This window comes from Barbus barbus (assembly GCF_936440315.1).
Source record: "Barbus barbus genome assembly, chromosome: 28".
NCBI classification, from domain to species: domain Eukaryota; kingdom Metazoa; phylum Chordata; class Actinopteri; order Cypriniformes; family Cyprinidae; genus Barbus; species Barbus barbus.
The window spans coordinates 14,935,026-14,953,374 of record NC_136756.1 but is presented as its reverse complement, the minus strand read 5'-3'; the positions used below and the strand labels follow the sequence as shown (position 1 = coordinate 14,953,374).

Sequence of the window (18,349 nt, the reverse complement as noted above, 5' to 3'; positions counted from 1 at the left end):
GCCGTATCCCTTAAAACCAAACTGCCAGAGGGTTACTGTGATGCTTGTGCTCGCTGGGCACCGTTTTATCGATGCCACCGGGGTGGCGTATGCTGACGGCTTGGGCCCGTCATCGCTGCTCGCAGCTATATTTATTATTTATTTTTTTTTTTTTTTTATTTTTTTTTTTTTTTATTTCAATCATCCGGGCACTTTTGGGGGCCTTAACGTGCCCGAAAACTCTCGAAAATTGGCACGCACATTGGAACCTGCGGCCATTAGGACGCCGCTGAGGCTGGGACTCGGGCGTGGCACAGGGGCTCTACGGCGCCCCCTGGAAAATTGTCAGAAAACACGATGTATAGCTCACACATACTTGCACGTATTCATATGAAACTCGGTACACATATAGAACTCATTGAGCCGAACAACTTCCGCGCAGCATGTCTTAGGCTCCGCCCAACAGGAAGTCGGCTATTCAGGGCTGTTTAAAAAGCGCATGCTCTGGAATTTGATATACTCCTCTGAGGATTTCCATACGATTGCCACCAAACTCGGTGAACATGATCTCAAGACATTGGGGACGCTAAATTGCGAAGATATTTTTGATATGTCGAACGGTTTGCCCGTGGCGAGGCGATGAAGTTATGGCGAAAAATGAGACCCAGGAAATGCCTAATAACGTCCACATACATTGTATGATGTAGATCAAACTTCAGTGATTTGTTCGTTGTATGATGCCGATCGGATAGATGTGACTATTATGACTGAAAGTTATAGCGCCACCAACTGGCTGCAGGAAGTGTGTCGTTTTCAAAATGCTTTGAATTCAGCATCTTATTTTTACTCGATTTGCTTCAAACTTCACCAGAATAATGTCAAAACACGGCCGATGTAAAACTGTGAAGGGAATATTGATATCTAAAATTATGTTGCCATGGCAACGTGTCAAAGTTGAAAATTCGTTTCTGGTGATTTTGAGGCAGATAACATGTTTAGAATGTCATGAAACTCAACACACATATGAGTATTAATGATAGTTAGACACTGGAAAAAGCTCATAAACGGGCGTGGAAGAGGCACTCTATAGCGCCACCTTTTGTCAAAAATGGGGGGGTTAGTTTTAGCTACAGACACCAAACTCGGTACATAAATTGTTCTTATTAATCCGGACAACTTTCTAATTTACAGTCATTAGCTACGACCAACAGGACGTCGGCTATATTTATTTTAATGTGGGTTTTTTTTTAAAACGGGCTGTAAACAAATTCATACTCCTCAAAGCAGAAACACGTAAATCACACCAAACATTTTTTCTCATGATGCCAAAATACTGAAGATGCTAAATTGCGGACGGATTTAGGATATCTTGAACGATGATTTAATGGCAATTTATTAAAGTTACAGTAAAAAAGAGAAAACTTTTTTTTTTTTATCTTTTAAGAGCAGCTTCCAAACACTTCATAAAAAATTACATACACAGAACAATACAGTCTGAGGATATGTGATTAATTTCATGAATTTACAATACACTATGCAGAGGAGAAAATTTAAAAACTATCAGACAGTTGTTACAATGCTTCTATGAGTGAGAGTTCCCTGCCAGCCTGCAGCTGAGTGAGGGGTGGGGGTGGGGTGGGGTGTGAGTGACTGTGTGGATTGAGGAGCTGGGAGAGAGAGAAAGAGAGAGAGGGTCTGTTTTTTTTAAATCTTTAAAAAATGCTTATAAAGCATTAAAGGTTTTCATAACACTTTATAATTAAGTCTCATTTGTTAACAGTAGGGAATGCATTAATTAACATGAACTAACAATGAAAAATATAATTTTTTACAGCATGTTAATTCTTCATTGATAGTATGAACTTACAATGAACAAAATATTTTTAATGTTAGAAAAATAGTCATGTTCAAAAGAGAAACTTTAAAATTTAATAATATATTAACACATTTTGGAATTAATATTGATCAACATTAAATGGAATATAATTATTAATGATTATATATATATAATGATAGCTACAGACACCAAACTTGGTACATAAATTGTTCACATTAAGCCGGACAACTTTCTAATTTACAGACATTAGCTACGACCAACAGGAAGTCTGATTTTTTTTTTTATGTGTTTTTTTTTTCAAAACGGGCTGTAAACAAATTCATACACCTCCAAGCAGAAACCACAAATTCACACCAAACACAGAACAAGACATTCTGAGGATATGTGATTAATTCCATGAATTTACAGTACACTATGGCGAGAAGAAAATTTTTAAACTTATCAGAGATATCCTATCACTGTGCTTCTAATGTGTGCGGTAGGTGACTGGGTGGGTGACTGACTGTGAGTTCAGTGAGTGTGGAGGGTGAGGGAGAGAGAGAGAGAGAAAGAGAGAGAGAGAGAGAGAGAGAGGGTCTGTTTAAACTTCTCAATAAAATCCTTAAAAAATGCTTATAAAGCATTAAAGATTTTGATAACACTTTATAATTGAGTCTCATTTGTTAACAGTAGGGAATGCATTAATTAACATGAACTAACAATGAAAAATATATTTTTTAAAGCATGTTAATTCTTCATTGATAGTATGAACTTACAACGAACTTACAATGAACAAAATATTTTTAATATTAGAAAAATAGTCATGTTCAAAAGATAAAACTTTAAAATTTAATATATTAACACATTTTGGAATTGATTTTAAACATTAAAACATTGATTTCAACATTAAATGGTATATATTTATTAATGATGTAAATTAACAACAGTTAAATAATGTTGTTTTTTAACATTGGTTAATTCACAAATAACATTAAATATTAACAATATATTTTTTACTTTATTCATTTGTGTTAGAAAAAATTATTCATTTTAGTTAATGGAAAAATAAATCATTAAAAAATGCTTATAAATCATTAAAACCTTTGGTAACTATAATAATTTCTCATTTGTTAGCATTAGTAAATGCATTAACTAACATCAACTACCAATGAAAAATATATTTTCACAGAATTTAAAGTTTTATATGTTGTTCTGAGTGTGTGTGTTTCACAGAGTTGATGGTTTGGATTAACCCTTTAATTGCCGTATCCCTTAAAACCAAACTGCCAGAGGGTTACTGTGATGCTTGTGCTCGCTGGGCACCGTTTTATCGATGCCACCGGGGTGGCGTATGCTGACGGCTTGGGCCCGTCATCGCTGCTCGCAGCTATATTTAGGGCCCAAGCCAGTAAGGCGCAGGGCCCTATTGTTCTTCTAAGGATTATTATTTTTTTTTTTTTTATTATTTTTTATTTCGACTATCCGGGTACTTTTGGGGGCCTTAACGTGCCCGAAAACTCTTGAAAATTGGCACGCACGTTGGAACCTGCGGCCATTAGGACGCGGCTGAGGCTGGGACCCGGGCGGGGCACAGGGGCTCTACGGCGCCCCCTGGAAAATTGTCAGAAAGCTTGATGTATAGCTCACACATACTTGCACGTATTCATATGAAACTCGGTACACATATAGAACTCATTGAGCCGAACAACTTCCGCACAGCATTTCATAGGCTCCGCCCAACAGGAAGTCGGCTATTCAGGGCTGTTTAAAAAGCGCATGTTCTGGAATTTGATATACTCCTCTGAGGATTTCCATACGATTGCCACCAAACTCGGTGAACATGATCTCAAGACATTGGGGACGCTAAATTGCGAAGATATTTTTGATATGTCGAACGGTTTGCCCGTGGCGAGGCGATGAAGTTATGGCGAAAAATGAGACACAGGAAATGCCTAATAACGTCCACATACATTGTATGATGTAGATCAAACTTCATTGATTTGTTCGTTGTGTGATGCCGATCGGATAGATGTGACTATTATGACTGAAAGTTATAGCGCCACCAACTGGCTGCAGGAAGTGTGTCGTTTTCAAAATGCTTTGAATTCAGCATCTTCTTTTTACTCGATTTGCTTCAAACTTCACCAGAATAATGTCAAAACACGGCCGATGTAAAACTGTGAAGGGAATATTGATATCTAAAATTATGTTACCATGGCAACGTGTCAAAGTTGAAAATTCGTTTCTGGTGATTTTGAGGCAGATAACATGTTTAGAATGTCATGAAACTCAACACACATATCAGTATTAATGATAGTTAGACACTGGAAAAAGCTCATAAACGGGCGTGGAAGAGGCACTCTATAGCGCCACCTTTTGTCAAAAATGGGGGGGTTAGTTTTAGCTACAGACACCAAACTTGGTACATAAATTGTTCTTATTAATCCGGACAACTTTCTAATTTACAGTCATTAGCTACGACCAACAGGAAGTCGGCTATATTTATTTTAATGTGGGTTTTTTTTTAAAACGGGCTGTAAACAAATTAATACTCCTCCAAGCAGAAACACGGAAATCACACGAAACATTTTTTATCATGATGCCAAAATACTGACGATGCTAAATTGCGGACGGATTTAGGATATCTTGAACGATGATTTAATGGCAATTTATTAAAGTTACAGTAAAAAAGATAATTTTTATTTTTTTTTATCTTTTAAGAGCAGCTTCCAAACACTTCATAAAAAATTACATACACAGAACAATACAGTCTGAGGATATGTGATTAATTTCATGAATTTACAATACACTATGCTTAGGAGAAAATTTAAAAACTATCAGAGAGTTGATATAATGCTTCTGAGTGAGAGATCCCTGCCAGCCTGCATCTGAGTGAGGGGTGGGGGTGGGGTGGGCTGTGAGTGACTGTGAGTGACTGTGTGGATTGAGCCAGTGGGTGAGAGAGAGAGAGAGAGGTTATGTTTTTTTTAAATCTTTAAAAAATGCTTATAAATCATTAAAGATTTTGATAACACTTTATAATAAGGTCTCAATTCTTAACATTAGGAAATGCATTAATTAACGTGAACTAACAATGAAAAATATATTTTTACAGCATGTTAATTCTTCCAGGATAGTATGAACTAACAAAGAACTTTTTTTTTAAAGCATTTATTAATCTTTTTAATGTTAGAAAAATAATCATGTTCAAAAGATTAACTTTAAAATGTAATAATATATAAACACATTTTGGAATTAATATTGATCAACATTAAATGGAATATAATTATTAATGATTATATATATAATGATAGCTACAGACACCAAACTCGGTACATAAATTGTTCTTATTAATCCGGACAACTTTCTAATTTACAGTCATTAGCTACGACCAACAGGAAATCGGCTATTTTTTTTTTTATGTGTTTTTTTTTTTTTTTAAACGGGCTGTAAACAAATTCATACTCCTCCCAAGCAGAAACCAACAATTCACACCAAACATTTTTTCACATGCTTCCAAGATACTGAAGATACTACATTGCGGACGGATTTAGGATATCTTGAACGGTGATTTAATGGCAATTTATTAAAGTCACAGTAATAAATAACACTTTTCTTTTTTTTTATCTTTTAAGAGCAGCTTCAAAACACTTCATAAAAAATTACATACACAGAACAATACAGTCTGAGGATATGTTATTAATTCATGAATTTACAATACACTATGCAGAGGAGAAAATTTAAAAACTATCAGAGAGTTGTTTCACTGCTTCTGAGTGAGGGGTGGGGGTGGGGTGGGGGTGAGTGACTGTGTGGATTGAGGCAGTGGGTGAGAGAGAGAAAGAGAGAGAGAGGGTCTGTTTTTTAAAATCTTTTAAAAATGCTTATAAATCATTAAAGATTTTGATAACACTTTATAATAAGGTCTCAATTCTTAACATTAGGAAATGCATTAATTAACGTGAACTAACAATGAAAAATATATTTTTACAGCATGTTAATTCTTCCAGGATAGTATGAACTAACAAAGAACTATTTTTTTTAAAAGCATTTATTAATCTTTTTAATGTTAGAAAAATAATCATGTTCAAAAGATAAACTTTAAAATGTAATAATATATAAACACATTTTGGAATTAATATTGATCAACATTAAATGGTATATAATTATTAATGATTATATATATATATATAATGATAGCTACAGACACCAAACTCGGTACATAAATTGTTCTTATTAATCCGGACAACTTTCTAATTTACAGTCATTAGCTACGACCAACAGGAAATCGGCTATTTTTTTTTAATGTTTTTTTTTTTTTTTAACGGGCTGTAAACAAATTCATACTCCTCCAAGCAGAAACCAAAAATTCACACCAAACATTTTTTCACATGCTTCCAAGATACTGAAGATGCTACATTGCGGACCGATTTAGGATATCTTGAACGGTGATTTAATGGCAATTTATTAAAGTTACAGTAAAAAAGAACACTTTTTTTTTTTTATCTTTTAAGAGCAGCTTCCAAACACTTCATAAAAAATTACATACACAGAACAAGACCGTCTGAGGATATGTGATTAATTTCATGAATTTACAATACACTATGCAGAGGAGAACATTTTTAAACTTATCAGAGTTCTCCTGTCACTGTGCTTCTAATGTGTGCGGTGGGTGACTGGGTGAGTGACTGACTGTGTGAGTTCAGTGAGTGTGGAGGGGGGGGGGGGGAGAGAGAGAGAGAGAGAGAGAGAGAGAGAGAGAGAGGGTCTGTTTAAACTTCTCAATAAAATCCTTAAAAAACTGCTTATAAAGCATTAAAGGTTTTGATAACACTTTATAATGAAGTCTCATTTGTTAACAGTAGGGAATGCATTAATTAACATGAACTAACAATGAAAAATATATTTTTTACAGCATGTTAATTCTTCATTGATAGTATGAACTTACAATGAACTAACAATGAACAAAATATTTTTAATATTAGAAAAATAGTCATGTTCAAAAGATAAAACTTTAAAATGTAATAATATATTAACACATTTTGGAATTGATTTTGATCAACATTAAATGGTATATATTTATTAATGATGTAAATTAACAACAGTTAAATAATGTTGTTTTTAACATTGGTGAATGCACAAATAACATTAAATATTAACAATATATTTTTTACTTTATTCATTTGTGTTAGAAAAAATTATTCATGTTAGTTAATGGAAAAATAAATCATTAAAACCTTTGGTAACTATAATAATTTCTCATTTGTTAGCATTAGTAAATGCATTAACTAACATCAACTACCAATGAAAAATATATTTTCACAGAATTTAAAGTTTTATATGTTGTTCTGTGTGTGTGTGTTTCACAGAGTTGATGGTTTGGATTAACCCTTTAATTGCCGTATCCCTTAAAACCAAACTGCCAGAGGGTTACTGTGATGCTTGTGCTCGCTGGGCACCGTTTTATCGATGCCACCGGGGTGGCGTATGCTGATGGCTTGGGCCCGTCATCGCTGCTCGCAGCTATATTTAGGGCCCAAGCCAGTAAGGCGCAGGGCCCTATTGTTCTTCTAAGGATTATTAGGGCCCAAGCCAGTAAGGCGCAGGGCCCTATTGTTCTTCTAAGGATTATTATTTTTTTTTTTTTTTTTTTTTTTTTTTTTTTTTTATTTCAATCATCCGGGCACTTTTGGGGGCCTTAACGTGCCCGAAAACTCTCGAAAATTGGCACGCACATTGGAACCTGCGGCCATTAGGACGCCGCTGAGGCTGGGACCCGGGCGTGGCACAGGGGCTCTACGGCGCCCCCTGGAAAATTGTCAGAAAACTTGATGTATAGCTCACACATACTTGCACGTATTCATATGAAACTCGGTACACATATAGAACTCATTGAGCTGAACAACTTCCGCGCAGCATGTCATAGGCTCCGCCCAACAGGAAGTCGGCTATTCAGGGCTGTTTAAAAAGCGCATGCTCTGGAATTTGATATACTCCTCTGAGGATTTCCATACGATTGCCACCAAACTCGGTGAACATGATCTCAAGACATTGGGGACGCTAAATTGCGAAGATATTTTTGATATGTCGAACGGTTTGCCCGTGGCGAGGCGATGAAGTTATGGCGAAAAATGAGACCCAGGAAATGCCTAATAACGTCCACATACATTGTATGATGTAGATCAAACTTCAGTGATTTGTTCTTTGTATGATGCCGATCGGATAGATGTGACTATTATGACTGAAAGTTATAGCGCCACCAACTGGCTGCAGGAAGTGTGTCGTTTTCAAAATGCTTTGAATTCAGCATCTTATTTTTACTCGATTTGCTTCAAACTTCACCAGAATAATGTCAAAACACGGCCGATGTAAAACTGTGAAGGCAATATTGATATCTAAACTTATGTTGCCATGGCAACGTGTCAAAGTTGAAAATTCGTTTCTGGTGATTTTGAGGCAGATAACATGTTTAGAATGTCATGAAACTCAACACACATATCAGTATTAATGATAGTTAGACACTGGAAAAAGCTCATAAACGGGCGTGGAAGAGGCACTCTATAGCGCCACCTTTTGTCAAAAATGGGGGGGTTAGTTTTAGCTACAGACACCAAACTTGGTACATAAATTGTTCTTATTAATCCGGACAACTTTCTAATTTACAGTCATTAGCTACGACCAACAGGAAGTCGGCTATATTTATTTTAATGTGGGTTTTTTTTAAAAACGGGCTGTAAACAAATTAATACTCCTCCAAACAGAAACACGGAAATCACACGAAACATTTTTTATCATGATGCCAAAATACTGAAGATGCTAAATTGCGGACGGATTTAGGATATCTTGAACGATGATTTAATGGCAATTTATTAAAGTTACAGTAAAAAAGATAATTTTTATTTTTTTTTATCTTTTAAGAGCAGCTTCCAAACACTTCATAAAAAATTACATACACAGAACAATACAGTCTGAGAATATGTGATTAATTTCATGAATTTACAATACACTATGCTTAGGAGAAAATTTAAAAACTATCAGAGAGTTGATATAATGCTTCTGAGTGAGAGGTCCTGTCAGCCTGCAGCTGAGTGAGGGGTGGGGGTGGGGTGGGGTGTGAGTGAGTGACTGTGTGAGTGACTGTGTGGATTGAGGCAGTGGGTGAGAGAGAGAAAGAGAGAGAGAGGGTCTGTTTTTTTAAAATCTTTAAAAAATGCTTATAAATCATTAAAGATTTTGATAACACTTTATAATAAGGTCTCAATTCTTAACATTAGGAAATGCAATAATTAACGTGAACTAACAATGAAAAATATATTTTTACAGCATGTTAATTCTTCCATGATAGTATGAACTAACAAAGAACTTTTTTTTAAAGCATTTATTAATCTTTTTAATGTTAGAAAAATAATCATGTTCAAAAGATTAACTTTAAAATGTAATAATATATAAACACATTTTGGAATTAATATTCATCAACATTAAATGGTATATAATTATTAATGATTATATATATATAATGATAGCTACAGACACCAAACTCGGTACATAAATTGTTCTTATTAATCCGGACAACTTTCTAATTTACAGTCATTAGCTACGACCAACAGGAAATCGGCTATTTTTTTTTTTTATGTGTTTTTTTTTTTTTTAAACGGGCCGTAAACAAATTCATACTCCTCCCAAGCAGAAACCAACAATTCACACCAAACATTTTTTCACATGCTTCCAAGATACTGAAGATACTACATTGCGGACGGATTTAGGATATCTTGAACGGTGATTTAATGGCAATTTATTAAAGTCACAGTAAAAAATAACACTTTTCTTTTTTTTTATCTTTTAAGAGCAGCTTCAAAACACTTCATAAAAAATTACATACACAGAACAATACAGTCTGAGGATATGTTATTAATTCCATGAATTTACAATACACTATACAGAGGAGAACATTTTCAAACTTATCAGAGTTCTCCTGTCTCTGTGCTTCTAATGTGTGCGGTAGGTGACTGGGTGGGTGACTGACTGTGTGAGTTCAGTGAGTGTGGAGGGAGAGAGAGAGAGAGAGAGAGAGAGAGAGAGAGAGAGAGAGAGAGAGAGAGAGAGAGAGAGAGAGAGGGTCTGTTTAAACTTCTCAATAAAATCCTTAAAAAATGCTTATAAAGCATTAAAGGTTTTGATAACACTTTATAATTAAGTCTCATTTGTTAACAGTAGGGAATGCATTAATTAACATGAACTAACAATGAAAAATATATTTTTTACAGCATGTTAATTCTTCATTGATAGTATGAACTTACAATGAACTAACAATGAACAAAATATTTTTAATATTAGAAAAATAGTCATGTTCAAAAAATAAAACTTTAAAATGTAATAATATATTAACACATTTTGGAATTGATTTTGATAAACATTAAATGGTATATATTTATTAATGATGTAAATTAACAACAGTTAAATAATGTTGTTTTTTAACATTGGTTAATTCACAAATAACATTAAATATTAACAATATATTTTTTACTTTATTAATTTGTGTTAGAAAAAATTATTCATGTTAGTTAATGGAAAAATAAATCATTAAAAAAAAGCTTATAAATCATTAAAACCTTTGGTAACTATAATAATTTCTCATTTGTTAGCATTAGTAAATGCATTAACTAACATCAACTACCAATGAAAAATATATTTTCACAGAATTTAAAGTTTTATATGTTGTTCTGTGTGTGTGTGTTTCACTGAGTTGATGGTTTGGATTAACCCTTTAATTGCCGTATCCCTTAAAACCAAACTGCCAGAGGGTTACTGTGATGCTTGTGCTCGCTGGGCACCGTTTTATCGATGCCACCGGGGTGGCGTATGCTGACGGCTTGGGCCCGTCATCGCTGCTCGCAGCTATATTTATTTTTAATTTTTTTTTTTTTTTTTTTTTTTTTTTTTTATTTCAATCATCCGGGCACTTTTGGGGGCCTTAACGTGCCCGAAAACTCTCGAAAATTGGCACGCACATTGGAACCTGCGGCCATTAGGACGCCGCTGAGGCTGGGACCCGGGCGTGGCACAGGGGCTCTACGGCGCCCCCTGGAAAATTGTCAGAAAACTTGATGTATAGCTCACACATACTTGCACGTATTCATATGAAACTCGGTACACATATAGAACTCATTGAGCTGAACAACTTCCGCGCACCATGTCATAGGCTCCGCCCAACAGGAAGTCGGCTATTCAGGGCTGTTTAAAAAGCGCATGCTCTGGAATTTGATATACTCCTCTGAGGATTTCCATACGATTGCCACCAAACTCGGTGAACATGATCTCAAGACATTGGGGACGCTAAATTGCGAAGATATTTTTGATATGTCGAACGGTTTGCCCGTGGCGAGGCGATGAAGTTATGGCGAAAAATGAGACCCAGGAAATGCCTAATAACGTCCACATACATTGTATGATGTAGATCAAACTTCAGTGATTTGTTCTTTGTATGATGCCGATCGGATAGATGTGACTATTATGACTGAAAGTTATAGCGCCACCAACTGGCTGCAGGAAGTGTGTCGTTTTCAAAATGCTTTGAATTCAGCATCTTATTTTTACTCGATTTGCTTCAAACTTCACCAGAATAATGTCAAAACACGGCCGATGTAAAACTGTGAAGGGAAGATTGATATCTAAAATTATGTTGCCATGGCAACGTGTCAAAGTTGAAAATTCGTTTCTGGTGATTTTGAGGCAGATAACATGTTTAGAATGTCATGAAACTCAACACACATATGAGTATTAATGATAGTTAGACACTGGAAAAAGCTCATATACGGGCGTGGAAGAGGCACTCTATAGCGCCACCTTTTGTCAAAAATGAGGGGGTTAGTTTTAGCTACAGACCCCAAACTCGGTACATAAATTGTTCTAATTAATCCGGACAACTTTCTAATTTACAGTCATTAGCTACGACCAACAGGAAGTCGGCTATATTTATTTTAATGTGGGTTTTTTTTAAAAACGGGCTGTAAACAATTTAATACTCCTCCAAGCAGAAACACGGAAATCACACCAAACATTTTTTATCATGATGCCAAAATACTGAAGATGCTAAATTGCGGACGGATTTAGGATATCTTGAACGATGATTTAATGGCAATTTATTAAAGTTACAGTAAAAAAGATCATTTCTTTTTTTTTTTTATCTTTTAAGAGCAGCTTCCAAACACTTCATAAAAAATTACATACACAGAACAATACAGTCTGAGGATATGTGATTAATTTTATGAATTTACAATACACTATGCAGAGGAGAAAATTTTAAAACTATCAGAGAGTTAGACTTAGACTGCTTCTGAGTGAGAGATCCCTGTCAGCCTGCAGCTGAGTGAGGGGTGGGGGTGGGGTGGGGTGTGAGTGACTGTGTGAGTGACTGTGTGGATTGAGCCAGTGGGTGAGAGAGAGAAAGAGAGAGAGAGGGTCTGTTTTTTTAAATCTTTAAAAAATGCTTATAAATCATTAAAGATTTTGATAACACTTTATAATAAGGTCTCAATTCTTAACATTAGGAAATGCATTAATTAACGTGAACTAACAATGAAAAATATATTTTTACAGCATGTTAATTCTTCCATGATAGTATGAACTAACAAAGAACAATTTTTTTAAAGCATTTATTAATCTTTTTAATGTTAGAAAATTAGTCATGTTCAAAAGATAAACTTTAAAATGTAATAATATATAAACACATTTTGGAATTAATATTGATCAACATTAAATGGTATATAATTATTAATTTGTATATATATATATATATATATATGATAGCTACAGACACCAAACTCGGTATATAAATTGTTCTTATTAATCCGGACAACTTTCTAATTTACAGTCATTAGCTACGACCAACAGGAAATCGGCTATTTTTTTTTTTTATGTGTTTTTTTTTTTTTTAAACGGGCTGTAAACAAATTCATACTCCTTCAAGCAGAAACCAAAAATTCACACCAAACATTTTTTCACATGCTTCCAAGATACTGAAGATGCTACATTGCGGACTGATTTAGGATATCTTGAACGGTGATTTAATGGCAATTTATTAAAGTTACAGTAAAAAAGAACACTTTTTTTTTTTATCTTTAAAGAGCAGCTTCCAAACACTTCATAAAAAATTACATACACAGAACAAGACAGTCTGAGATATGTGATTAATTTCATGAATTTACAATACACTATGGAGAGCAGAAAATTAAAACTATCAGAGTTCTCCTGTCTCTGTGCTTCTAATGTGTGCGGTGGGTGACTGGGTGGGTGACTGACTGTGTGAGTTCAGTGAGTGTGGAGGGGGAGAGAGAGAGAGAGAGAGAGGGTCTGTTTAAACTTCTCAATAAAATCCTTAAAAAATGCTTATAAAGCATTAAAGGTTTTGATAACACTTTATAATTAAGTCTCTTTTGTTAACAGTAGGGAATGCATTAATTAACATGAACTAACAATGAAAAATATATTTTTTACAGCATGTTAATTCTTCATTGATAGTATGAACTTACAATGAACAAAATATTTTTAATATTAGAAAAATAGTCATGTTCAAAAGATAAAACTTTAAAATGTAATAATATATTAACACATTTTGGAATTGATTTTGATAAACATTAAATGGTATATATTTATTAATGATGTAAATTAACAACAGTTAAATAATGTTGTTTTTAACATTGGTTAATTCACAAATAACATTAAATATTAACAATATATGTTTTACTTTATTCATTTGTGTTAGAATAAATTATTCATGTTAGTTAATGGAAAAATAAATCATTAAAAAATGCTTATAAATCATTAAAACCTTTGGTAACTATAATAATTTCTCATTTGTTAGCATTAGTAAATGCATTAACTAACATCAACTACCAATGAAAAATATATTTTCACAGAATTTAAAGTTTTATATGTTGTTCTGTGTGTGTGTGTTTCACAGAGTTGATGGTTTGGAATAACCCTTTAATTGCCGTATCCCTTAAAACCAAACTGCCAGAGGGTTACTGTAATGTGTGTGCTCGCTGGGCACCGTTTTATCGATGCCACCGGGATGGCGTATGCTGACGGCTTGGGCCCGTCATCGCTGCTCGCAGCTATATTTAGGGCCCAAGCCAGTAAGGCGCAGGGCCCTATTGTTCTTCTAAGGATTATTATTTTTTTTTTTTTTTTTTTTTTTTTTTTTATTTTTTATTTCAATCATCCGGGCACTTTTGGGGGCCTTAACGTGCCCGAAAACTCTCGAAAATTGGCACGCACATTGGAACCTGCGGCCATTAGGACGCCGCTGAGGCTGGGACCCGGGCGTGGCACAGGGGCTCTACGGCGCCCCCTGGAAAATTGTCAGAAAACTTGATGTATAGCTCACACATACTTGCACGTATTCATATGAAACTCGGTACACATATAGAACTCATTGAGCTGAACAACTTCCGCACAGCATGTCTTAGGCTCCGCCCAACAGGAAGTCGGCTATTCAGGGCTGTTTAAAAAGCGCATGCTCTGGAATTTGATATACTCCTCTGAGGATTTCCATACGATTGCCACCAAACTCGGTGAACATGATCTCAGGACATTGGGGACGCTAAATTGCGAAGATATTTTTGATATGTCGAACGGTTTGCCCGTGGCGAGGCGATGAAGTTATGGCGAAAAATGAGACCCAGGAAATGCCTAATAATGTCCACACACATTGTATGATGTAGATCAAACTTCAGTGATTTGTTCGTTGTATGATGCCGATCGGATAGATGTGACTATTATGACTGAAAGTTATAGCGCCACCAACTGGCTGCAGGAAGTGTGTCGTTTTCAAAATGCTTTGAATTCAGCATCTTATTTTTACTCGATTTGCTTCAAACTTCACCAGAATAATGTCAAAACACGGCCGATGTAAAACTGTGAAGGGAATATTGATATCTAAAATTATGTTGCCATGGCAACGTGTCAAAGTTGAAAATTCGTTTCTGGTGATTTTGAGGCAGATAACATGTTTAGAATGTCATGAAACTCAACACACATATGAGTATTAATGATAGTTAGACACTGGAAAAAGCTCATAAACGGGCGTGGAAGAGGCACTCTATAGCGCCACCTTTTGTCAAAAATGAGGGGGTTAGTTTTAGCTACAGACCCCAAACTCGGTACATAAATTGTTCTAATTAATCCGGACAACTTTCTAATTTACAGTCATTAGCTACGACCAACAGGAAGTCGGCTATATTTATTTTAATGTGGGTTTTTTTTAAAAACGGGCTGTAAACAAATTAATACTCCTCCAAGCAGAAACACGGAAATCACACCAAACATTTTTTATCATGATGCCAAAATACTGAAGATGCTAAATTGCGGACGGATTTAGGATATCTTGAACGATGATTTAATGGCAATTTATTAAAGTTACAGTAAAAAAGATCTTTTTTTTTTTTTTTTTTATCTTTTAAGAGCAGCTTCCAAACACTTCATAAAAAATTACATACACAGAACAATACAGTCTGAGGATATGTGATTAATTTCATGAATTTACAATACACTATGCAGAGGAGAAAATTTGAAAACTATCAGAGAGTTAGACTTAGACTGCTTCTGAGTGAGAGATCCCTGTCAGCCTGCAGCTGAGTGAGGGGTGGGGTGGGGTGTGAGTGACTGTGTGAGTGACTGTGTGGATTGAGCCAGTGGGTGAGAGAGAGAAAGAGAGAGAGAGGGTCTGTTTTTTAAAATCTTTAAAAAATGCTTATAAATCATTAAAGATTTTGATAACACTTTATAATAAGGTCTCAATTCTTAACATTAGGAAATGCATTAATTAACGTGAACTAACAATGAAAAATATATTTTTTACAGCATGTTAATTCTTCATTGATAGTATGAACTTACAATGAACTAACAATGAACAAAATATTTTTAATATTAGAAAAATAGTCATGTTCAAAAGATAAAACTTTAAAATTTAATAATATATTAACACATTTTGGAATTGATTTTGATCAACATTAAATGGTATATATTTATTAATGATGTTAACTAACAACAGTTAAATAATGTTGTTTTTTAACATTGGTTAATTCACAAATAACATTAAATATTAACAATATATTTTTTACTTTATTCATTTGTGTTAGAAAAAATTATTCATGTTAGTTAATGGAAAAATAAATCATTAAAAAATGCTTATAAATCATTAAAACCTTTGGTAACTATAATAATTTCTCATTTGTTAGCATTAGTAAATGCATTAACTAACATCAACTACCAATGAAAAATATATTTTCACAGAATTTAAAGTTTTATATGTTGTTCTGTGTGTGTGTGTTTCACAGAGTTGATGGTTTGGATTAACCCTTTAATTGCCGTATCCCTTAAAATCAAACTGCCAGAGGGTTACTGTGATGCTTGTGCTCGCTGGGCACCGTTTTATCGATGCCACCGGGGTGGCGTATGCTGACGGCTTGGGCCCGTCATCGCTGCTCGCAGCTATATTTATTTATTTATTTATTTTTTTTTTTTTTTTTTTTTTTTTTTATTTCAATCATCCGGGCACTTTTGGGGGCCTTAACGTGCCCGAAAACTCTCGAAAATTGGCACGCACATTGGAACCTGCGGCCATTAGGACGCCGCTGAGGCTGGGACCCGGGCGTGGCACAGGGGCTCTACGGCGCCCCCTGGAAAATTGTCAGAAAACTTGATGTATAGCTCACACATACTTGCACGTATTCATATGAAACTCGGTACACATATAGAACTCATTGAGCTGAACAACTTTCACGCAGCATGTCTTAGGCTCCGCCCAACAGGAAGTCGGCTATTCAGGGCTGTTTAAAAAGCGCATGCTCTGGAATTTGATATACTCCTCTGAGGATTTCCATACGATTGCCACCAAACTCGGTGAACATGATCTCAGGACATTGGGGACGCTAAATTGCGAAGATATTTTTGATATGTCGAACGGTTTGCCCGTGGCGAGGCGATGAAGTTATGGCGAAAAATGAGACCCAGGAAATGCCTAATAACGTCCACATACATTGTATGATGTAGATCAAACTTCAGTGATTTGTTCTTTGTATGATGCCGATCGGATAGATGTGACTATTATGACTGAAAGTTATAGCGCCACCAACTGGCTGCAGGAAGTGTGTCGTTTTCAAAATGCTTTGAATTCAGCATCTTATTTTTACTCGATTTGCTTCAAACTTCACCAGAATAATGTCAAAACACGGCCGATGTAAAACTGTGAAGGGAAGATTGATATCTAAAATTATGTTGCCATGGCAACGTGTCAAAGTTGAAAATTCGTTTCTGGTGATTTTGAGGCAGATAACATGTTTAGAATGTCATGAAACTCAACACACATATGAGTATTAATGATAGTTAGACACTGGAAAAAGCTCATATACGGGCGTGGAAGAGGCACTCTATAGCGCCACCTTTTGTCAAAAATGAGGGGGTTAGTTTTAGCTACAGACCCCAAACTCGGTACATAAATTGTTCTAATTAATCCGGACAACTTTCTAATTTACAGTCATTAGCTACGACCAACAGGAAGTCGGCTATATTTATTTTAATGTGGGTTTTTTTTAAAAACGGGCTGTAAACAAATTAATACTCCTCCAAGCAGAAACACGGAAATCACACCAAACATTTTTTATCATGATGCCAAAATACTGAAGATGCTAAATTGCGGACGGATTTAGGATATCTTGAACGATGATTTAATGGCAATTTATTAAAGTTACAGTAAAAAAGATCATTTCTTTTTTTTTTTTATCTTTTAAGAGCAGCTTCCAAACACTTCATAAAAAATTACATACACAGAACAATACAGTCTGAGGATATGTGATTAATTTTATGAATTTACAATACACTATGCAGAGGAGAAAATTTGAAAACTATCAGAGAGTTAGACTTAGACTGCTTCTGAGTGAGAGATCCCTGTCAGCCTGCAGCTGAGTGAGGGGTGGGGGTGGGGTGGGGTGTGAGTGACTGTGTGAGTGACTGTGTGGATTGAGCCAGTGGGTGAGAGAGAGAAAGAGAGAGAGAGGGTCTGTTTTTTTAAATCTTTAAAAAATGCTTATAAATCATTAAAGATTTTGATAACACTTTATAATAAGGTCTCAATTCTTAACATTAGGAAATGCATTAATTAACGTGAACTAACAATGAAAAATATATTTTTACAGCATGTTAATTCTTCCATGATAGTATGAACTAACAAAGAACAATTTTTTTAAAGCATTTATTAATCTTTTTAATGTTAGAAAATTAGTCATGTTCAAAAGATAAACTTTAAAATGTAATAATATATAAACACATTTTGGAATTAATATTGATCAACATTAAATGGTATATAATTATTAATGATTATATATATATATATATATATATATATATATATATATAATGATAGCTACAGACACCAAACTCGGTACATAAATTGTTCTTATTAATCCGGACAACTTTCTAATTTACAGTCATTAGCTACGACCAACAGGAAATCGGCTATTTTTTTTTTTTATGTGTTTTTTTTTTTTTTAAACGGGC

The 18,349-nt window shown here is 34.7% G+C and overlaps 1 protein-coding gene across 1 annotated transcript in view; it reads left to right on the top strand.

Moving 5' to 3' along the window:
• Positions 1-18,349, top strand: part of LOC306848173 (stromelysin-3-like) — a 64,016-nt gene that overhangs the window by 29,683 nt on the left and 15,984 nt on the right. The window lies entirely within an intron of this gene.